General features: G+C 44.6%; 1 protein-coding gene across 3 annotated transcripts in view; it reads right to left on the bottom strand.

Annotated features, from left to right (window-relative positions):
• The window catches only part of Nr2c2 (nuclear receptor subfamily 2 group C member 2), a 66322-nt gene extending 56967 nt beyond the window's left edge, over positions 1-9355 (bottom strand). For 2 of the 3 annotated variants that reach the window (XM_052174343.1, XM_052174346.1), the window contains exon 1: positions 9260-9344. The gene's annotated coding sequence lies outside the window, so the exon portion shown is untranslated. Of the gene's footprint in view, positions 1-9259 lie in introns of all 3 variants that reach the window. The other variant, XM_052174344.1, reaches the window with a different exon arrangement.
• Positions 9356-24757: the final 15402 nt, after the last annotated feature.

The following is a 24757-nucleotide window of genomic DNA, read 5'->3' as shown; positions in this document are numbered from 1 at the left end:
TGATGGAAGAGGACCCAACTAATTACCAAAAGAGCTATGAAGACGCAGCACTGTAAGTAAAAAAATGTATTAAGACCCAAATAACCCACCAACTCTTAAGAAACTACTATGGCCAGACAATGAGCTGAAGGTTGAGAATTAACAAAATAAGGGAAGTCCTTTGTCCTTGATGAGCCTGCCTGATGCAATTTAATGGCTGAGGTGAGTGTCCCAAGAAAGAACTAACTCCCTCTGCTGGAGAGCTAATGACATCTTAAAGAGGAGTTGGTGAGATGCTTTGTAAAAGCCTGACAGCCTGAGTTAGATCCCCTGGATCCATATGGTAAAAGGAGAGAATCAACTCCCTCAAGTTGTTCTTCACATGTATCTTAAAGATACATTTAAACTAGGTTTTAAGAAGTGAAAATTTGGGGTTGTAGAGATGGCTCAGCAGTTAAGAGCACTGACTGCTCTACCAGAGATCCTGAATTCAATTCCCAGCAACCACATGTTGGCTCACAACCATCTGTAATGGGATCAGACACCCTCTTCTAGTATGTCTGAAGACAGATATAGTGTACTTACATATAATAAGTAAATAAACCTTTTTTAAAAAGGTGGGAATTTATCAAAGAAAGGAAGAATAGAGAGTATTCTAAGCAGGAAGGACAGTTCTTAAGGAACCAACAAGTCTAACACAGAATGAGGTATTTGAGGAACAGCGGGCAATATGCCAAAAACTATGGGCGAGGTCAGAGGCTGACACTGGATGCTGGAGAACCATGAATAGCTTTAACATGATTGTCTCTGATTTTCAACAAAAGAAACTTTTTGATAGCAGGGTGGAGAGGACAGGAAAAGTAATAGTGCAGACAAAAGCCAGTAAAGAATCCATGACAACAGTAAGAAATGAAGGTAGATCCTTAAATTTAATTCAAACTAACGAGTCATCCTGAGCAGCAAATGATGACAGCAGAGCACAGTAAGTAAAAACTGTGGTACAGACTACAGGGTAACAAGGGCACAAATGAACTCTTCCAGACTCACAGAAGACTGACAGCTGATGAAACCCTGTCTTCAGCTAAGCAGGACCCTAACACAGCCAATCAGGCTCTTGATGGGAACAACAGGTCTCTCTCTCTCTCTCTCTCTCTCTCTCTCTCTCTCTCTCTCTCTCTCTCTCTGCCATAGCTATGACACTCAGCAACAGAGAAACTGTCTTCAGTAACTGGAGTCTTTCCTTTCATGATCAAGTAATTCAAATCACTCATGCATATGCACTGCCTACCAAAACAAGAACTTAACAGCATTCAAAGTGCCTATTATACTAAGCAAGTCTCCCTGGTTGTGAAGCTCAGGCACTAAGCTGATCTCTCTAATGCTAACCACATCAGACTATCAAAACTAGATGTAAAATGTTTACACTGAACCTAGAACTCATAGTATGTTGCATCTACTATTTGTTGAAGATGCTGCTTTTACCTTCTCAAAAAACAAAGAAACATGAAGGCAGAAACTAAAGCTATGAAACATACTACCCAACTGTAGATCTGAACTGTATGTATGTTGTATAAACAACCAGATAATTATTTATCAGATAATAAAAATAATCAATAATTCACATTGTGAAGCTGCAAGCTGGGCAAAATTAAAGGGCTGAATTAGGGTATAATCTGAAATAATGTAAGTCAAGGTTGGGCAGTGGTAGCATACATCTTTTCAGCATTCAGGAGGCAGAGGCAGGTGGATCTGAGTTTGAAGCCAGCCTGGTCTAGAGAATAAATTCCATAACAGCCAAGACTACACACAGAAACCCTGTCTCAGGAGGTTTAAAAAAAAAAAAAATCAAGGTCACTGTAGGGATTATGCCTTTTTGATCCCAAGTGTAACATTTAGAAATTAGCAACTGTTTAAATTAATTAAATGTCCTAGTCTATGAATGAAAGAGATAAGTAACTGATACCCTATTGCTGTTTGAAACTAGCTTCTTTTATGTAGTAAATTCCAGGATTAGGTAGTAAGAGACCCTAACCACCCCTCAGCCCACAAAGCAATATCTAACGATCATTTGAAAACTAAAGGCAGGCAGGCATGCAGGCAGGCCCATCATGATGGCACACACCTTTAATCTCAGCATTTAGGAGGTAGAGGTAGACCAAGGCCTGTGAATTCAAGGCCAGCTGGTAAGATACTATTAGATAGTATTAAATGATATAGTTTAAGTATATTGTTAGAAACCTATTTCTTTTTACATTTTTAAAAGTGTATCTGTTCTCTTATATATTTCATCCCAACCACAGTTTCCCTCCTCCCTTTCCCTCTCCCCTTTACTCCTCTAACCTCATTCCTCCTCCATTTCCCTTCTGAAAAGGGTAATAAGCCTTCCAGGGTATCAACCAAACCTGGCATATCAAGTTACAATAAGACTAAGCACCTCCTCTCAAGTTAAGGCTGGATGAGGCAACCCAGTAAGAGGAAACGGGTCCCAAAATCAGGCAAAAAGGATCAGAGACAGCCCCCACTCCCACTGTTAGAGGAGTCCCACAAGAAGACCAAGCTACACAACTGTAACATACGTGCAGAAGGCCTAGGTCAGACCCATGTAGAAACCTATTTATATTCATGGAAAAATAAAAATCTATGACATAAAATAAACACAAAGCCACAGATTAGATGTCAGATTAGGATTTAGGACTAGGACATGAAATTAGGACATGAAAAAAAAAAAAACAAAAACAAAGTTTAATACAATACTAATGTTCTTCAGTAGAAAACATGCCCTTTAGATGTCCCTAAGGCCAAGCTTAAATCCATGACCAGTTCTCTGGGTCATGTGATTTCCTACCCATCATGCCCATCCAAAGGAGACTAGTTTCTTCTTCCAGTAAGAAAAAGCACAAATAACATTCTCAAGGGAAGCAGGAGAGCAAGGAATGGAGAGCATAGAAAAGCAGCAGCTTCCATAGCCATGTTGTTCCTACACTACAGGTTAATGTGGTGGAGAGCTCCCTCATCCTACCAACGACTTACATGTAATGATATTGATTCTGTTTCTGTTAGAATGAGCCAGGGGTAGACAACTGGAAAAGTAGGACAGACTTCTGGGTACCTATGACTTATTTTCTGTCAAACTAGAAAAGTTTTGATTCTCAGCACACTTTAGTATGATGTATAAGCTCCAACAAGGAAGTTAGAAGAACGGACACACAAGGAAACATGTTTAAAGTGATCCAGCTGCTAATGAAGTGCCAACTCATACCACCCTGACTTTAAAACTTATACCTCTAGATCACATTATATTTCAAAATAACTTCCCAAGAAAAACAAAAATCAAGGAAGAAAAAGAGTAACAGGGTATCAGTTACTTATCTCTTTCATTCATAGGCTAGAATATTTAATAATTTAAACAACTGCTCATTTCTATGTTACATACTTAGTACTGCTACCCAGAATTTATAATCCAACTCCACCACGACAATTTCTTAGAAATTCAAAAATACTTTTAATGTTTTAGTTATACAGTAATTATACTGACCAGAATTGTTAAGATAAAAAATAAGTAGTGAGGATAATTTTTAACACTTTTGTGATTGTTGTTTTGAGACAAGGATTTCTCTGTATAGCCCTGGATGTAGTAGTCCTGGAACTCTGTAGACCAAGCTGACCTCAAACTCAAATCCTAAGTGCTGGGATTAAAGGCATGCACCACCACCTGGCAAGTTTTAACACTTTTAAGTAATAATTTTACTGAACTACAACATGCAAATACAAAAGTTCTCAAACTAAACATTGTGATGTCTGTCCACTAACAGACTACATATTCACACCAGAAAACAACAGTACCAGCAGACTGAAGTCTCTGATGCACCTCCCCTGTTATCATTAACTTGCCTTTCTTCTCCTAATATCTATTATCAAGGATGATTTTTGCTTGTTTTTAACTATATGCAATATATTTTATGTGTGTTTTGCTTCTCTTGCAGTCCATTTTCATTACTGTCTAGGATTCTAACACATGACTATACCATAACCCACTCATTTACAGCTAGTGAGTTTCAGCTTGTTTCCAGGCTGGAACTCTTTTATTAGTGCTTCTGTAAATAGTCTTACTCAGTCCTTACTGAGATCTTGCTCTGACTTGTCTTTAACTCAGTTATCTACCTGTCTCTGCTGAGATCAACGGTGTAAGCCATCATGCCCAGGTCTTACTTTCTAAGTAAGTTTTACCACTGATTTCCACTTCAAACCCTTTTATTTATTTTCATTTACTTTTTAGTTTTTGCTTTTCTGAGATAGGATTTCACTATGTAGCCTAGGCTGGCCTCAAACTTGTCATCCTCCCACCTCACACCTGAGGTAGGCCCCTCATTCTGTATATCTCCAGATTTTAGTGTTTCTTACTTTGTTGCTAATCATATAATATTTATCACCATCATTCATTCACTCATGATCCTGTCACACACTAGAAGATGCAGAACTAGGATCACAAGTATGTACTACTATACCTGGTTCAATTACACACCCTATAAGGGAATATCTTATATCTCTCTAGAAAAATAATCATAATACTTATCAACCTAGTAAATCTTGTGTTACTGCAGAATAGGTGTGTGGAAGAGAGGACCATGAGCAATATAAATGTCATTTCTGACATATTCTATTAATACACAATCAGAATGTAGAATAAAAGACCCTGGGGAAAATGCATAGTGAAGCATTCCAACATTGAGCAATTTCTCAAGAGGCAGCCAATCAGCCAGTGTTAGAATTTTGTGATTGTTGTTTTGAGACAAGGGTTTCTCTGTGTAGGCCTAGGTGTAGAAGTCCTGGCACCTATGGAACCTTTACATAGGTAGGAACCTTTTTTAGCTCCTGTATAGCTGTTTCTTACTACACAGAGCAGTAAAGGTAAACGAGGAAGGTGCCTGGAGAGCTCTCGCCTTTAAGACCATCCTGCCAGCCTCATTTCCCCTAAGAGCTGCCCTTTGCTCCAGATCCAAGTACATTCTTCCACACTGCCTATGAATCGAAACTGGAGAAAATTATAATCTTGCAATGAAATTCCTTTCTACATTTTAACATTTCCAAAAAATCTTTGGGGTTATCAGTAAATACAAAATGACATTGTCATGTCACCACCTATTAAAGGGTTTTAAATCTTTATTAGTACAATTGAGGAGGTACTTTTTATTACCTATAAATCATATTTTACCCTGAAACTGACTTTCATTGACATATACTTTCTAAAATACAAGACTGCCTCATCAAGTCCAGTTAAAAGCCTGCACTAACTTATTCATTTCCTGTTCTTAACATTTCACTTCTCATTTCTTCAAGATGCCCAGATGCCAAGGTATGAACCTGGCTAAACTATCCCTAAACAAATGCCCATACCAATGTCCTGAGTTAGGCTTCAGTTCCCCCTAAACACACACCATCTTCTCATCACTATAAGCTATGCCAGTTGAAAGTGTAGGCTGTCGTGCCCTTAGATAGAAAGTTCTTCCTGCTTCAACACTATCTTTTCAGTAATAAGGAGGGGTATCCTAGTGACCAGAATTCACAGAAAGTGGCAAAGGTTATAGGGAAGGAACAACATGATAGCAAAGGATGACAAAGAATGTCAGTCTTTAGGCAAGTTAAACCTCCAAAGACCAAAAAACCATCTTCTACAGTGTGTGATAGAAACATGAATTTCAGAAGATGATCACACACAGGAGGACATCCATTAAGTGAGATATAATAACATATACCTTTGATCCCAGCACTCAAGGGCATAGCCAAATGAATCTCCAGGCTACACAGGGCTGGAGATGAGAGAGAAGAGAGAGAGAGAGAGAGAGAGAGAGAGAGAGAGAGAGAGAGAGAGAGAGAGAGAGAGAGAGAGAGATATCAGCTTTTAATAGTCAGCAATAAAGCAAGACACACTAAAATGCAGGGAATTTATATCAAGTTTCAATGAGCTTCAGGGCCTTTTCCTACTCTGTTTTTCAAGACAGGATTGTAAGCCTGGAACTCATTATGTGGCCCAGACTGGCTTCAGTCCCCTTGAGATGCTAAGCTCTCTTCACAGATGATTCCTATTGGTGTCCACTCTAATACTTCAAACCTTTGGAGCAAACTGCATACAGAACTCAAATACCCAAATGTGAACCTCAGTATATGGAACCACTCAAGCATGATACAGGCCATCTCACCAGAGTCTCACCTCCCTTGTCTGCAGTTACTGGGGCAGCTCCTCACCCATTCTCTCATCTTAGTGTTGGCTCCCTTTTTCCCAGTTCACAAATGTATAATAAATCTAACAAAGACTGCCTGCCTACTCAAGATTCTAGAACCAAGTTTTTCTGACTCCACGACCCAAGATCCTTCTATCACACCAGGTTGCTTGGCTCCTTGAATTAAAAATTTCTCCACCTAGGCAGGGTAGCACAGACCAGCCTAAAGCCTCAGCTGCTCAGAGGCTAACACAGAAGGATCACTAGGGGCCAGGGTTAAAAGGCCAACCTAGACAACATCTCAAACCAAACAACAGACCTAAACAAAAACCCCTTAAAACTTCCTAGAACTCCTCTTACAAAGTGAAGAGACTGTTGACACAGACTCTACTCCCAATACAGAGTTCTCATTATGTAGCCCTGGCTGGCCTAGAACTCTTGCCTCCTGTGCATGGGAATCAAGTCTTAAGCCACCACACCTGGATCTCTTCCTAAAAGTATGATTGATTACAGACTGACAAGGAGTTAGATACAAAGTAACTGGAGAAAACTGCAGCTGCATATTGATCACTGTGTCTCTTACTAGAATGCCCCTTTGTGGCTGGACAGTCTTGAAGCTGTAATTAGGCTATTCTTGCTGTTATCAGAAACTAAGGTAACAGGGCACTTTTTCACCCATGTGCCTGATAGAAGCGTCTACATCCTTAAAGGATCAGATATCATTACAATACCAATTGTATTGTAATTTTAAAATTTCTAACTTTTGGAGAGAGAGAACCCAAAAGGAAGAGCCACCATGTTTTGGGGTTATGGGGGATGGTCACTTCATTCCACGAACATTCTATCACCTCATAAATATTCAAGAAAACTTTATTTACTTTTTTTTTTTTTTTTTTTTTTGAGACAGGGTTTTTCTGTATAGTCCTGGCTGTCTTGGAACTCACTCTGTAGACCAGGCTGGCCTCGAACTCAGAAATCCGCCTGCCTCTGCCTCCCACATGCTGGGATTAAAGGCGTGTGCCGCCACCACCTGGCTCAAGAAAACTTTAAAATTCACAATGTAGAACCCACTGGGATGCAAGTCACTTTGGGAAAGCTTACTCCAATCTCTTTTTGGAAATGTTTGCTTGGCTTAACTTACACTATCTCTTGAAATATCCAAAGAAAGAGTTAAAACCGTTAACTGCTAGTATTATTTAAAAGATATTGTTTAATTTTAAATATTTTATTTTGGATACCAGATCTTATAGCCCAGGCTGGTGTAAAACTCTATGTAGCCAAGGATGTCACTGAAACTTCTGATCCTGCCTCCACCTCCCCAGTACTGGGATGCACCACTAAATAAGTTTATGCAGTGCTAGGGATGAAAGTTGAGGTTTCCTACCTGCTAGCCAGGCCTTCCTATTATGTTATTACACAAATATTTTAGTTATTAGACTTTCCAATGGAAGCTAACATATTTTGTAAAATTTGCTTTTCACTTTGATAAACAAATGAGATTTTCAGAAGCTTCATAGCATCAATCAATTTTTATCTCTGGGAAAAATAAATGTTAAAAGAATGTCTACTGAAGTTCAATTAAAATTCCTTGCCTAGTATAATGGACATTTTCTTGCTTGTCATGCTACCCTAACTGTCAAGTCTGGGTAAAAATGCACCAATTAAATATTGCAGCACTTTAGTTATCAGTAGTATCATCAACAATTTACTCAACAAAAAGTGTGGGAAAGCCTTCCCTTCCCATCTTCAAGCTTGCTATCCAGAACCCAGCTCTTTTCCTGAAATCTATTCAAACATCACATTCTCAGTGAAGCCTGGCTTCGTCATCCAATCTAAATTAATGCTCTCACGATTCCTTCAGCACATCATCCAGTTCCTTCCTTGGAACTGAACATTCTCTAAGCCTTTGTATCCCCTTCAGCATCCAAAAACTTTTGAGGGAGAATGGCTTCTTGACCAGGTCAGTTGAATCTCTGGAAGTATCCCGTGCCTAAAACTATGCACATCTGTGTTTAATGAACGAAGGAAAGAGAATCACCTCACAAGTTTTCCACTCCAGTTGGTTCCTTATCATATTTTTCCACATCACCATTTTGGGACTAGGGATGTTACTCAACGGCAGGGCGGTGCCCAGCACCACAATAAGAAGAAAAAACCTAACACCACCATTTGCAAATTACGTTGAGGCTCGCAGAGTAGCTTGGAAACAATGCTGAGAAGAGAGGAGCGGCTTGGCAAGAACGCCTGGTGTCCCAATTTCATTGACTGAAATTGAGCCCGCCAGAGAGACTCCGTCCAGAGTCGAGAGGAAAGCGCGAACCCCGAAGAGCCTCCGTGTGCCGACGAGCTCTTCCCTCCAAGCCGCGCCATGGGTTCAAAAAGCATCATCAGCTTCCCAGCCCGACACCCACCAAGTTCCTCAGAGGCTGGCCCACCCGGCCTCACGCCCCGCACTATCGGCCCCCGGGACCTCCCTCTCCCACTTGGACCAACCAGCACAGCCTCGGGGGGCGGCGCCGCAGGCCGTGGCCCTCCTATACGGGGGACGATTGGCCAGCACGGCCGTCACTCAGGAGGTCGTGCCCTGCCCACGCCTCCCTCCCTCCCCTTCCACCCTCCTAGTCCGGAAAAAACGGCGGTTGGGCCAGGGTGGCAGCCAACGGCAAGCGGGGAGTGCTGGGGTGAGGAGCAGGGAACACAGGAAGAAGCGGGCAGGCCAGGCACGCGCGGAGGGGAGCCTGGCCGGCCGGCGCCGCAGGGACAAGATGGCGGCGCTGGCGGAGGGCCAGGCGTGAGGCGGGGCCGCGGGCAGTCCCCCTCCGCCCCCGCGGCGCGCGGCCGGCCCGGTCAGGACAGCAGCTCGCCCGGCTCGGCCGCGGGCGGGGAGGGGAGTGGAAGAGAGGGGAGGGGAGGGCGCGGCCCGGCCCACTATGCAAAGCGCAAGCGGCCCGCCGCCGCCCCGTGGCAAAGGTAAAAGGCCGCGTTCAGCCTCCGCGGCCTCCATGGCGGCGCAGGCCTGTCCTCCGCTGCGCCACGGCTCGGCCCGGCAGGCTTGCTCTTACCTCAGGGTTGGGCGCCACAACAACCGCGGAGCAGGTCCCGTGTCTGCGGCCGGCGCCCCCGGCAAGGAGGGCTGGGCGCAGGCCGATCGGGCGCCGGAGGGCAGAAGCCCGGGGGCTCGGGCGGCCGGGACGCCGCTGCGGGCCGGTGCGGAGCGGGGCGGCGGGCCGGGCCCTGGCGCCGCCGGGGTCGCGGAGGGACCGCGCTTTGTTATTGTTTTTGTCAGTGAAAGGTCAGAGTTCGTGACCCCGGTGCCGCTGCCGCCGCCGCCCGCGCGCTGGGAGGAGGAGGGCGAATGTTCCTCTTCCTCTTCCCGGCGCCAGCCTCACCGCGGCGGCGGGGGGCGGGCGAGCACGCGATTGGCTGAGCGCGCGCGCGCACCGGAACGCCGCCGCTGCCGCCGGAGCTGAGGCCCGCAGGCCTTGGCCGGGCAGGTGCTGCAGATCCCGTAGGCTCCGCTTCCAGGCAGAAGAAGCGGGCCTGGCCCTTGACTGGCGCCGCGCCGAGAAGTTGCAAGTGAGCGGTTTCCTGGGAATGCACTGAGCTCCCGCTACCTTCCCCGGGATGGATGGTAGCTTTCTGTTTTTAAAGCTCCGAGGATGTGCATGCTTCTGGCCGGACCAGGCAAGTGTGCAGATGCCCCAGGCCCATTTTTAAAATAGCTGCTCAACCCTGGAGCCCAGACTTGTGCAGTCTCATGCCCCTCCCCTTCGCGATTTGAGTAAAGCAGCTTTGGCAGGCACTGATTGCGTTTTGGAAAGCCTCTGGGCTATACTTCTCCATTGGGCTTGGGAAGGTGTCGCCGGTCCCTCTCAGTGCCTGCCTGCAATGTTCATCCACTCCCCTTGAGCTGTGTAGAGATATGCTACTGTCTAATTACACACACACACACACACACACACCTCTTGCTCATTAGAAATAAATGCTTCAGGATTTTTGCAGTAGACATTTAGGCTGAATAGGGTGACTAACAATGCCCATAATCTTGATCACATTTCTATTTGTTGGCAAGTGTTTTAATGAAACACAGTCTCCTCCCCTTCCTCTTGCCTGGGAAAGTGGGGAATGTACCTCTTTGCCCTACAGACCCTGTAACTGAAAGGAGCCTCTACAGGAGGCAAGGAAGTAATGGAAAGGAAGCTTTCCTCATTTATAGGACCTGTGACCCAGAGAGTTCAGGAGCATGTCTAAGGTAGCCTATATATAAGTCCTTTGCCAGGCATGGTGGTGCACGCCTTTAATCCCAGCACTTGGGAGACAGAGGCAGGCAGATTTTTTCTGAGTTCGAGGCCAACCTGGTCTACAGAGTGACTTCCAGGACAGCCAGGGCTACACAGAGAAACCCTGTCGCAGAAAAAAAAATCACATTAGATGGGGTTTTCGGCGGAACAGTACAATTGTACAAGGTTTAAAAATAAATAATGAATGCACTTATCTTGGTTTATGGTTTTCTTTTTCTTCAGTTAATATTCTGGCTCAGCAAATGAACCATTCTTAAGCTGCCACTTAGACTCAGGAACTGGGGCCCACTTTAACCACAGTAAGCAAAACCCGAGCTCTCTCTTATCAGCCAATTTGAAGCTACTGGTTAGTGAAGTTAGCCTGGTTTCTGCTGGCTACATTTGTAGTCACCTTAAGTAGCTTTTCAAATAAACTGTTTAAAATTGTAGCAACTTTTCTCTTGAAAATAAACACATGAGTACACCTGCACAGATACATTGTTAGCAGGTAATAAGTGTTGGGAAGCTGGGGTCAGGAAGGCTTTGTAACACTTTAATACATGTTAGAGTCACAAAATGGCACAATGTAAGGTGGATTATAATATATGGATTATATGCTTACTGTGGGTTACTTTTAGTGTAACATTTGGATTTGTAGTGCTTTTATTTGGAAACAAAGTTTCGCTATGTAGTTTTGGGTGGCCTAGAATTTTTTGTATTAAAAAAAGGTGTGGTACAGGCCTTTAGTCCCAACACTTGGGGGATAGCAGCAGGCAGATCTCTTGAGTTCAAGGCCAGCTTGATCTACAAAGTAAGTTCCAGGACTGCTACAAAAAGAACCACTGTCTGAGAACAAACAAAATGGCCCAAGTTGACCTCAAAACTCACTGTGTAAGTATAACCTGAACCTCTGATCATTGATCTCTAAAATATAGGAATGCATCACGTTGTCCAGTTTAGGTGGTGCTTGGGATGTGTCTTAGGGTCTCCTACTGGGGTGAAACACCAAATACCAAAAGCAACTTGGGAAGGAAAGGTTTTGCTTATACCTCTATATTACAGCTCCTCATCAGAGGTGGTAAATAGAACTGGAAGCAGGAGCTGATGTAAAACCCATGGAGAAGTGCTGCTTACTGGCTTGTTCCTTATAGCTTGCTAAACCTGCTTTCTTACAGAACCCAGGGCCACCAGCCAAGGGGTGGCACCATCCCAATGGACTCCACCCTTCCCCATTATTTACTAATTAAGAAAGTGCCCCACAGCACAACATTACGGAGGCATTTTCTCAATTGAGGTTCCTCTAGCTTGTATCAAGGGGACATAAAAACTAGCCAACACATGAAGTGGAAACTTCTGGGATTTTTAGAAAGTCAGTTATGTCAAATGGCGTTTTGCTGGAGCACACAGGTGAAGAGATGTTTGGCTAAAGCAGACACATAAACGGATGAGTGATAAAGGAGTAGAAATGACTACAGACAGTGGGAGCTGGAGAATTGGTTTGCTTTGCTCTGTCTCATTATTCTACGCTAACAACTCACATGTATAGGTTTGCTTTACATTGCATTGCTGAGCTCTGCTCTCTGGTAATGTCATAGAGAGAGACTTGCCAAAGAACTTCTTGTGAGGTTCCCGTGGCTTCTTGACATTGCCTCAGCCTTGGGCCTGTTAGCAAGCCTTGTGATTTCTTCTGGATTGAACTTGCTGTTTTGTGTGTGGTGTCTACCAAGTGGACTGGACTGCAGCTGCTGATTTGTATTTGGTGTTTGCTACTGGACTGAACTGCTGATATCCTGGCAAAGAAGATTGGACTTGCCCCCAAAGAACTATTCTAAACAGGTCTACTAATAACCTTTGTGTCCTAAAAACCTTTCTTTCCCACTACCTCTGGTAGATAGTGGGCAAGAGGAAGGTTGAACACTTATTAAAGTAGTTTGGAAAAAATGTATGCCTGAATGCACAGAATGGAACCCAGGGCATAATGCATGCTAGGTAAGCACTGTACCATTGGAGCTACATTTTCAACCCCAAACAAAGTTGTTTAACCTTTGAAAATGTCATTTTAGAAGACTCTGTTTTTTAAATTCTGACCATTTCAGTAGATTGTTCTGTCACAGGGACTGGGGCTCTGAGAGTGATGTGTAAGACTGCGTGCCCTTGGATGAGTGTTATCTGAGACTCTGCCCACACTGTGGGCCCCATCCCATTTCTCAGCAATGATGGTATAGTGTGAATCTGGTGGCTTTCCAACAGCAGTGTGTGACACAACCTCCAGGCTGTCCCATCTTTACCAAAGACCTCAATGAAGCAGACCCAGTGACACTCCTGAGCTGGGATACGGCCTAGGTCCTCTGGCCCCCTGCACAGGGCTCCATGGGTGAGTAGTTCTTCAACTCAGAGGTCCCTGAGTGAGTGGTCTTCATGGTACCAATATAATTTGTGATCAGTGACTGATTGACTCATCTGTAGCTTTAAGAGCAAGAAATGTAACTGGTGTTTCATCTTTGGGCATAACATGGATTAAACACGTTTACCATCCGATGTAATTTCACATCTACATGTGAACCTACATTTAAATGAAAATCCTGACTGAATGAATGAATGTCAATTAAGTCACCGTTAAGGAGCATACATTGCTTTTCGCATACCACTTTTGTGATAGTAGAGGCATCAGTTGCAGGCCACAGTGCTGCTGAGTGACAGGGAGCTTACCTAGCAAGTAAGGGGTCCCTGGTTCTGACTCCAACATTGCAGGAAGAACATGTTTTCCCTGGTTTTATAACATAAAGCTGGTAGTGTCTGTAATTTCTTAGTGGAAAGGCTTAATAATTACCTTTCATAAGTATGTAGGAATGTTGGTTCTTCTGTAATGGCTTATGCTTTGTTACCATGGGGTAATCATTTCAAGTTCTCTTCATGTTGCTTGTATAATTACTACATGCTTGCAAAATAAACATAAAGCTCCTGTAGATGTCGTTAGGCTTATTGTTAAGAACGTGGAATTAGAACAGACAGTCTGTATAGTAGACTGCATGTTCTGGTATGATTACCCTGCATCATTATAAAACAGTCTTGTGAAGCAAATAATATTGTCCTGTTTTTACAGCTGGAGAGGCCAAGGCCCAACACAGGGAGAATGACTTCCCCAAACCATATGTTGGCAAACAGAACATGTACTAATAGTTGTTTCTGCCCTTGAGGACTCTGACAAAACTGTACCTACCTTCATATTTCTGTCAGTCAGCCTCTGTCAAGGCTACATGGGGAGATCACAACTTCAATTTGAATACCCTCCTTTCATTAAGAAAACTGATGTCCCTATGTGAATTGGTGGCTCTGGAATACAGGGATACTGGAAATATAGCCCCATGTGAACTGCCTTGACCTGAGCCTCCCAGGCCTTGGGGCATGGAGGGGCCAGGATTTCAAGTAGCATTTGGTTCAGGTACCTTAAGGCCACAGAGCTTGTTTTGGAAGAGACATGAATCTTAAGATGCTAATGGGAAAATAGACTACAGCCTCAGAAAGACGTACCTGCCCTTGGTCCCCAGTTCTCAAGTTGAGGGTGGTTGTGAAGTGACTTTGATTTCTTTAATGTTGGAACTTGAGGAGGGCTGAGGGTGCAGTGGAGTGACCCTCTGTGAGTGGTACAGCTCTAGCAGCAGAGTTTCAGTGGAGCACAAAGCTTCCCATATCCCAGTCAACCCTGTGTCCTTGTCCTCAACCTTGTGATTTTTTTTTCCATTAAAACTTTGCTGCTTAGTGGGAGTTCAGTTGCTTGGGTGTGTCATAAGGGACAGGGATTTGCATCTCCTTAAAGATCTTAAGTTAATCCTGTCCTTGGGCCCATCCTGGTCTTCCAAAAGGCCTGTGCCTCATTTCTGAGCTTCTCTATGGGCAGTGTCTTGTGTATATCCCTGGTATCCCTCTCTGCATACATTGGTGATAGTTTTCCCTTGCTAAGTCAGCTGCTATGGTATGAAGCACTCTTCTGAAAATGAATTGTTTTCTGCACTCCCCTCCTGTCATCTTCTGGATTTTGTACTCATTGTCTTTCCTCTTTGGGAAGGGAGCCCAGAAATGCTCATTTTCTGGCTCTTTCTATGCAACACCCAAATTATATGGCCTAGAAACCAATAATTGCCCTTCTAGCAAATTGCAATATGAATCTCTAGAAACAGATATGTGAAGGTCGAACCTGGAGTCGCCTATGTCTGGGTGATGCTGACAGTATGAACACCTCCATGTGGCCTCAGCACATGGCCAGCTCCATCACACACAGTGGACCCAGGGGGGTAAGTGTCACAGAAAACAAAGTGAAAAAGTTGTATTCCCTATTTGCTCTTCTATTTGCTTCTTCCATTCCATATCATCTCCTCTGTTTGCTTCTCTCTGGGGCCATCACCAAGGCCTTTCCAGACTCGAGGAAAGGAATAGAATCTCACCATACTGGGAGCTAGCACTGTAGTAGTCAGGCTTCTCTGAGGACTCATAGGATGAATATATATGTTGCATTTACTAGAGTGGCTTACAGGTCTGAGTATTCCAACAGTGGCTGTCTCCCAAAGGAAAGGCCAAGGTTGTAGTAGTTGTTCAGTCTACAAGTCTCAACAGTCCTAATCTGGTGCTGGCATGTTGCAGGATATTTGATCACACTGTGAACCCCGAGATTGTGTTATTTCCTGAAAATACTGTTTCTAGTTGTGCTCAACCCTTAGCACACACCTTTAATCCCTCTGGCTGGAATATAGACGTGCCTTTAGTACAGATATTTGTGTGTGTGTGTCTTTGGTTTTTATTTTAATTATTTTTATTATATATTTTCATTTTCTATATGCTTTGTTTACATTCCAAATGATTTCCCCTTTTCCCAGTTCCCCCTTCCCCATATGTCCCATAAACCTTCTTCTCTCTACTCATTCTCCAATCACCTCTCTCTTTTTTCTCTGTCCTGATACTCCCCTCCAATGCTAGATCAAGCCTTTCCAGGATCCAGACCCTCTCCTTACTTCTTCATGGGAGTCATTTGTTATGCTAATTGTGCCTTGGGTATTCAGAGCTTCTGGGCTAATTAATATCCACTTATCAGAGATTGCATTCCATATGTATTCTTTTGTGATTGGGTTGCCTCACTTAGGATATTTTCCAGATCCAACCATTTGCCTAAAAATTTCGTGAATTCATTGTTTTTAATTGCTGAGTAGTATTCCATTGTGTAAATATACCACATTTTCTGTATCCATTTCTCCATTGAGGGACATCTGGGTTCTTTCCAGCTTCTGGCTATTATAAATAAGGCTGCTATGAACATAATGGAGCATGTGTTTTTATTGCATGCTGGGAAATCCTTTGGGTATATGCCCAGGAGAGGTTATAGCAGGGTCCTCCAGAAGTGTCATGTCCAGTTTTCTGAGGAACCGCCAGACTGATTTCCAAAGTGGTTGTACCATCTTACAACCCCACCAGCAGTAGAGGAGTGTTTCTCTTTCTCCACATCCTCGCCAACACCTGCTGTCTCCTGAGTTTTTAACCTTAGCCATTCTGACTGGTGTGAGGTGAAATCTCATGGTATTGGCACAGTGACAGGCAAGTGGACCAATGGAATAGAATTGAAGACCCAGAAATGAATCCACACACCTATGGTCACTTGATCTTCGGCAAAGGAGCGGAAAACATCCAGTGGAAAAAAGATAGCCTTTTCAACAAATGGTGCTGGTTCAACTGGAGGTCAGCATGCAGAAGAATGTGAATTGATCCATTCTTATCTCCTTGTATTAAACTCAACTCCAAATGGATCAAGGACCTCCACATAAAACCAGACACACTGAAACTAATAGAAAAGAAACTGGGGAAAACCCTTGAGGACATGGGCACAGGGGGAAAGTTCCTGAACAGAACACCAATAGCTTATGCTCTAAGATCAAGAACTAACAAATGGGACCTCATAAAATTACAAAGTTTCTGTAAGGCAAAGGACACTGTCAAAAGGACAAATCAGCAACCAACAAATTGGGAAAAGATTTTCCCCAACCCTACATCTGATAGAGGGCTAATATCCAATATATACAAAGAACTCAAGAAGTTAGACCCCAGGGAACCAAATAACCCTATTAAAAATGGAGTACAGAGCTAAACAAAGAATTTTCACCTGAAGAAATTCAGATGGCCGAGAAGCACCTTAAGAAATGCTCAAATCATTAGTCATTAGGGAAATGCAAATCAAAACAACCCTGAGATCTCACCTCACACCAGTTAGTACAGATCTTTAATCCCAACAACGAAGTTAAAGTTAGTTTGTAGAAGGAAGCACCAATGTTTGAAAGTGATGTCTAATTGCATGGCAGACGAAGTGATGAATCAGAGAAAGATTTGACAGACTAGGATCTGCCCAACTCTCAGGAGAAGAGAGAGGAAAGGGAAGCTACTTAAGAGAGCACCACAGACAGGAAAAAACAGTCAGTTTTTACTGGAAGAGTAAGACAGGTTGAATAACAAGCTAGACACCAATAAAGACAGAATGAGTCAGAGAATGAGGAGTCAGAAGGTTAGAATAATATTGCCAAAGTTAGTATGAGACCAAATAGAGCATTCAAGAGAAGCTGAGAAAAGTCAGATTAAATCAGTCAGTTTGGAGAGGAGTTAGAGCCAGAATAGCAAGAGTTAAACCAGCCAGCCAGAAAGTAGTCAGAACTATGGAGGGGTGAATCTATTCAACAGCAAGTCTCAGAAGCTGGAAATTAGGCCTAGATTAGATTGTATGGAGGCTAGAAGCTTCCAGAATAGGACTAGATTAGCAGATAGAGGCAGTAAGCCTCTGAGATGACAATTATATCAGAGTAACAGGTAACCTTTATACTGGCATCCCAGAAGATTCCTAGAGAGCTGCTGGTCTTCAGTCTATGCTGGAATCCCGGAGAAGTAGATTTTAATTCCAATGAGGGGTGTCTCAGCAACAGGACAGATGGACTTGCCAGGGAGAGTGGGGACAAACAGGCAAAAGGTAAAAGCTTCCTTCTTCCATGTCTTTTTATGTGGACTACTGCCAGAAGGTGTGGCCTAGATTTAGGGTGGGTCTTCCCACCTCAAAAGACCTAAGAGAGCTCCTCACAGGCATGCCCAGCTGGTTGGGTTTTAGTTGATTCCAGATGTAGTCAAGTTGACAACCAAAATCAGCCATCACAGGTGTAGATCCAAGAGTGAAGAACATTTATGAAGGACCACAATAAGCAGCTGTGATGGAACCAACCACATGTTTAGTTGGTCTTTAAATAAAGGACCAGAATGGATTTTCCAAAATTCAGATCTGTTCTTCTAAACTCTATGAAGGTCCCCATAATCTATTGACTGTAGGGTGATGTCACCCTGACTGACCTGACTCCAGACAGCCTGGGTGTCACTTTGTGAACCTCCCTATACTCTGCTTATTCTAAACTACCTCAGTTCCTGAGCTTGCTAGGAACACATTGCTATTCTCTCTCTCTCCTCATCCTACTGTCTTCCTGTACAGACCTCTCCAGGATACTTCATGTGAGGCAACCCTTTGTTTGGTCCAGCCCCAGCTCGAAAGTTACCTGAAGATGCTCCTGGCTACCCCAGGCACAGTGCAGTTACCTGTTCCCAGGATGACTTCTCTGTACCCGTGTCTTGCTATGCCTGCTGGTGCTTGCTGGCTCAGAATCTCTGCAAAGAGTACCTGGGCATAACCATGCTCTGAGGTCCTCAGATTCCTGCTGGCTTGGCATCCATGCAGCTCAGCACTCACGCACCTCTGCCCAGCAGCCAGCGCGAGCTCTAGCTCTCAGAAGCAAGGCTTACCATGTAAACCTGGAAGTGAATACCTGTATTTCTCAAGGTCCCACATTTCAACATTTATTTTCCATTTGTCTGCGAATGTTTTCATTATGATGCAGGTATTAGGAATTCAGCATTTATCAGCCAGTGTATACTAGAGTTTTAGTCAGCAAGGACACTTTCCAGAATAACTGAGAATTATTGACCATTAGCTGAGGAAGATGGCCCTGGCAGTGGAAAGTCACCTGTCATCTTGTTCCAGAGTCATCAGCACTAGTGGCAACATGATAGCCAGCCCCAAGTCTGTTGGTTGAGGTCACTTGTGCCCACACTACTTTGCATAGAATGCAAAGGAGAGTAATCAGAAGCACCTTTGTACATGATAAACTGAGGCACTTGAAAGCTATATCTCAATTCAGAGCTCTAGAATCAGTCGCCTTCACTGACAGACAAGCAACTTTGAACATTTGTTGTGCTAGATCAATGTATGTATGCACATGTGTGTATGTAACAATACTGGGGAACCCAGGACTTTGTGTATATGCTACACAATCCCAATGGTTGAACCATGTCTCCACTCCTTTAAACACACGCACACACACACACACACACACACAGACACAGACATACTTGATACAGGATCTGTCTGTGAAGCCCAGTCTGACCTTCAACTTATGACTCTCCTACCTCAGCCTCCCAAGAGCTGTGCACCTTTACAGCTGGATGAATAAATATTTTTTAAAAAGATCATCCTTTCCACCCCTCATGAGGACACAGAGGGATGGGCTGTGGAAGGACACAGTAATAGCCCCATAATTTAAAAAAAAAAAAAGCATCTTTGTAGAGTGGGTAAGAGGATGATATTTAAAAGAAATTAGTGAAATCATTTCGGTGAAAACCAATTGTCATTTTCACCAGGCTCCACAAAATAAAACCCAGGGCCACAACAAGTGGTCATATAGCTTTATTTCTTAAAGAACTGTCTAATGTTATGCCTATGAAAACTTGCATAATTACATATGCTGGAATAATCAGGCCCTGCACCTTAGAACATGGCCAATTAGCATAGAACAATGTAGAAGTCAGTTGTTTAGGATAGCTCATTGCACATCGGTGGAGCACAGTGTACACCAGCGCACACCAGCGCACACGCTGGGCATGAAGTCCTCACACTAATTTACCCCCTGCGACCTGCACATTTCTTGTACCTAGGAACAGTCTAAAGGTCACACATCTCATGACCCTCACTTTACCCCGGGACAGAACGAGCATCTATAGATGAGTTACATCTCCAGCCCCAAAATGTGATACCCACAGTCCATACATATCGGTACATTTTACATTGATAGTTACTATATCATAGCCAAAGCTATTGGTACAGGCCTGTTATCCTAGCTACCTGGGAGGCTGAAGCATAGGGATTACAAACTCAAGGCCAGATTGGGCAACTAAGCAAGATTCTGCTTCAAAAAGCTTTCACGAGGTAGTTGGGAGACTGGAGAGATAGGTATCGATGGGACACTTGCCTAATGTGCACTAGGCCCTAGATTCAGTCCCTAACAACAGAAACAATATATGTGTATACATGCACACACATATATCTTACAAATATACATGTATTATACATATAATTGAAACAAAAAAAATTCATTGATTAGTTAGTCCTAACACAATGAAATAACACAGCCACGTTTTTTTTCTTTGGAGGAAGAATGAGCACATGCATACATATGTACCTGCATATGTGCACATGTGTCATGTATGTGTTTCAGGTATAAAACACATGGCACCCAGATGCAGCCTCCTTGCTGACTTCTTCCAATGCCTTTTACTCCATAGAAGCTTCTCCCCTGCTCCTGTGGAGAGGCCACCTCTCCTTTCTCCAGTGGTCCCCAGTGGTTATGTTCATCAAAAGGCAATCTGAACAGGATGATATGCTGGCATTCTGCTCTGGAGACAATACACCTTTTCGAGTCTGCTGGCACTGAAGTCTGTACAAGGAACCTCCCACGATGGTCAGTGGCCAGGAGACTACGGGCAATATCTCCAGCATCATGTCATGTGAGAGGAGACGGTTGGCTCCGGCATCTAGGTGCTCCTGTGTCAATTGCACTTAGACTAGCACAATGAGATGGGAGTCTTTTTTTGCTTTTGAGACAGGGTCTCATGTGGACTATGCTAGTCTCAGGCTTGCTCTGTGGCTGAGGATGAATTACAGTTCTTCCTGCCTCTGCCTCCTAAGTACTGGGATTATAAGCAAAAGCCACTGCATCCATCTGTTTTGGGTTGTGCTGGGGACCAAACCTAGGGCTTCACCTCGGCAAGCACTTTACTAACAGAGCTACATCCCCAGGCCTGCATGATGAATTCTGAAAAGTTCCCCACAGGCTTGCCTGACACAACCACCAGCTCTCCTGCCCCGCGGCATCACTTTCCAACTCCCTGGGGTCTCACCTTTCTTCTGTGGATCTGAGTATACACTGCTGGCTAAGGTCCTGCCCCAGCAGACAGCACTGCCAAAGCCTGAGCTAAGATTTCACTCAGGGCTCACAGGCAGCTAAGACACTGGCCTTTTTCTGCTTTCTGTTTTCCTTCCATCCTGCTGATAGGCAGAACCTCTGAGGCACTTGGAGAAGCCAAATGTGTAAGCTGACTCGCATGGACATACCAGAAGGGGAATGCCAGGGATTGGCCCTATGTGTGCCACCAGAGGATGCCCAGGCTAGCCCAGGCATGATAGTAGGATGGCCAACACAAGCCAGAGGCTTCCATCTGAATCCTAAGGCAGTCCCCAGCAGCTTCCTGCTTTGCTTGTTCCTCTCAGGCCAACTTCACCTGTTGCAGATCTGTGGTGTCCCCTCCACACCCAGAACACTGAGGTGTTCCTTGAGCAAGTGCACTCTCCTGCTTAGAACTGTGTGGTGAGTAGGCACAACTATTCCCTTCCCAAACCAGACTCCTCAACGCTTAGCACACCTTTGACGGCAGCCTTCAGACATCTTTTCACACAAAACACAGGGTTTCTCTGTGTAGCTCTGGCTGTCCTGGAACTCACTCTGTAGACCAGGCTGGCCTCGAACTCAGAAATCTGCCTGCCTCTGCCTCCCAAGTGCTGGGATTAAAGGCGTGCACCACTACCGCCCAGCCAGAATTGTATTTATTTTGGCAACATATTGGATTGTGTTCATAGATTTTATGTAATAAGATGTAATTTTTTAGATGATTTTAGAAGAAAGGGCCTGTGGGCTGACCCTCTGCAGCTGGATTTCTAGCAGTGCTCTGTATGATTTGCATGGTGGGCATCAGAATGTTCCCTGGCCTCCACTCACATAAGTCCAGAGAAGTCTTTGGAAGCAGTCATGGCACAGCTCGTCTTTAAGCAGGCAATGGCAAGTGTGAGACCCTGAGAAAATGACCTGTTTCAAACCCTCAGACTCCTCATCTAAAAGGTTTGAGGAATAACAGCATCTTGGGGAGCACCCAAAGGCATAGCAAGGTCAAGGCATTTGGTACTTCCGGGTGCTGAAAATCTCACAGACCTCAGTTACTGATGACTGATGGTTGTTTGACTAGGAACTATCAAAGTGTCCCTATGAGACACTCAAGCAAACATCTTACAGAGTAACTGATCTCTCCTAGTTTATCATAGATCCATGGCAAGGCATGGCCCTTGCATGCTACTAATCCAAACTAGTGGCCTTCCAGAAAACGTGGTCCATAGGACGAACACTGACAAGAACTCTTTAAGAACCATCTTCTTTATTCTGTTATTAGTTACTTTTCCATTCCTATAACAAAACATCCAAGATATTAACTTATAAAGAAAAAGGTTTAACTCACAGTTCTGGAGGAGGTTCTTGTTTTAGGCCTTCGGGGAGAGGGCACTCGATAGCAACGACAGGAGCCCACAGAGAGCGAACTGCTCAGGGCCAGGAGTATGAGAGCAAGCTCCCCTCCAAGGGCCTCCTACTCGCCCCCACCTCCTAAAGGGTCATCATACTGCACCGATAGCAGTGCCCTGTAAACCATAAACATGTGGCCCTTTGGGGACAGTCACCTACCCAAGTCATCCCTGGACCCATGCCACTCCTAGAGGTCCTTCCTCAGTGACTAGTCCCGGTGGGAGTGCAGGGAGTTTGGAGAGGCCCACTGAGAGTATGCTGGCTCTAGCTTTCCATGGTGGCTATAGACAAGAACACCTGTAGTCCCGCATTCAGAGGCAGTCAATGGTCAGCCAGTCTCTGGGAACCACCTCTGACTGCACAGCAAGCCAGAAAGGCCCAAAGGACCCACTTCCAGGCCTTTTGGACTTGCTATTTATTGTCAAGCTAGTTTGCCATTTGCATAAGCAAGACTTGTGCTGAGAGCAGCCACCTGAGTGTGGACACAGCTGTCCCCTCCTGACAGTGAGAATGAATTCAAAAGCCACAGAGTGCAGGCTCAATCAGTGAATAAATAACACGCCAACTGGTGAAAGGCAGCCCACTGCTGGCCCTACTTCACTTCAGAAAGCATCCTGGGCTGCAGGCCCAGACTCAGTGGCCTCGGGTCCACACTAGGGCTTCTCTGCTTAGTGACATCTACATGACCGGATGAGTGAGAAGCTGGATAAAGGGTGCAGGGTCCGCAGTCACACCTTGGCCGCTGACCCTCACACCTTCCTGTGTGGCCATGTTCCAGATGAGCCAGCACCACCCTCCTCCCAGGCCTCCCCCGGGACCACACCAGGCAGAGTTTGTCTGTGAAGGTTTGTCATCACCAGAAAGACTCAGCACTTACTCCTGACACATCAGAATTCTTGGAGAACTGGACTACAACACACCAGCACTGCATGGGCTTTACTGACAGGCATAGATTCCTTCCCATTTCTTCAGATGAACAGCCTAAAGCAACTGCAGTATGTGGGAACCTATGAAGGCACTGCCCTCCCCACCCCACCACCCAGCAAGGCCACCAGCTTTGAGAAAAGCCTCCATGGAGTAGGCAAGGCCATGCTTGAAAGGTTAAGGCACTGAAGATGCGGGGATCTGACAGACGGGGCTGCCAGCCTCACTGCCACCCACTGTCCTGTCACTGTCCTGAGAAAGAAGAAGTGCTTCCTATAATCGTCCTTAGCATGTCTGAGCAGGGCCTGTGGATGCACTTTCATTAATGGTCAGTGTGTACCTGTCTCCTCCCCAGGTTGTGAGACACTGCAGCCTTTGCTAGGGTATACGGTGTGGTGCTGTTCTATACAAGCTGTGGAGCAGGGGCTTCCGTGAATTCAGAGCTGGTCATTTCTGCAGCATTTGGACCCAGGGGGGGCAGACAGACCTGGTGAGGTGGCTTCCTCCCCAGTGATTCTAGATAGACTCCGTGGATAGAAAGATACCATAGCTATGTGAAATGATCTGAACAAAGAGAAGGACACAGGGCCACTGTGAATGTCAGGAAGAGATAAGCCTGAAACCAGTTCTCAGAGAACCATAGAAAGAAGAGGTGACAAAGGTCCAAACAGGCAGGACCTGGCCTGGTCACACAGGAGCTGCAGACTGCTTTGGTGACTCTGTCTGCTATGTTTTATGCATAATCCAGGCATTTTTTTTTTAAAAATCAAGGTAAATATTCCCACAGAATAAAAACCCTACTTGAATATCAGATAGAGGATGTTATAGGGTAGAAAACATAAAGCCAGGATATGGGTCAGCCTCAGAGTCCTGGCTTAACATGTGTGAGGCCCTGGATTCTATATCAAACACCAAACTTTTTTTTTAATTAGAAAATAACCAGAATAAAAGAACAGAGGTCCTAGGATAACCTTGGAAAGTACTGTCTGTCACACTTAAGAGCTGCAAAGTGACACTGGGCACTGGTCAGGGATGTTCCCACTACCTAGGCAGCAGCCCAAGTGCCCCAGTGGCAGCAGCACTGGTTACACATACTCTGCTGTTCCTGTGCACACATGGGTACCCTTGATAATGCGCAATGTACCAATTAGATCCATGGGAAGTGACTAACTAAATAGGTATAATGGCTGTTCCTGGTTGTCAACTTGACTATATCTGGAATGAACCACAATCCAGAATTGGAAGGCTCACCTGTGATCCAGATTTTGAGGCTAGGATCCAGATTTTGAGGCTAGGAGATAGAAGTTTCTGACCTGGATTTTGGCTTGGAGATCTTGAGGCATAGTGGCTATGAATCCCAGGGGACTAAGGCAAGGAGATCTCTGAGTTCAAGGTCAACCTGGGACAAAACAAGTCCCAGATCCAGGCATGGTGGTACACACCTTTTATCTGAGCCACACCTTCTGCTGGAGACCTACATAAGGACATTGGAAGAAGGAAGATTGTTCTTCTTCGCCAGATTGCTTTTACTTGCCAGCACATCTGTTGGAATCTACTACTAGCCTTGAGGGACTCAGCAACTACTAGATCCTCAGACTTCCCATTCACAACTGACCATTGTTGGGGAATTGGACTATACACTGTAAGTCATCATAACAAATTGCCA

Source organism: Apodemus sylvaticus, chromosome 2, assembly GCF_947179515.1.
Source record: "Apodemus sylvaticus chromosome 2, mApoSyl1.1, whole genome shotgun sequence".
Lineage (NCBI taxonomy): Eukaryota > Metazoa > Chordata > Mammalia > Rodentia > Muridae > Apodemus > Apodemus sylvaticus.
Note: the sequence above shows the minus strand (reverse complement) of the source record. Positions and strands in the feature narration are given on the sequence as shown.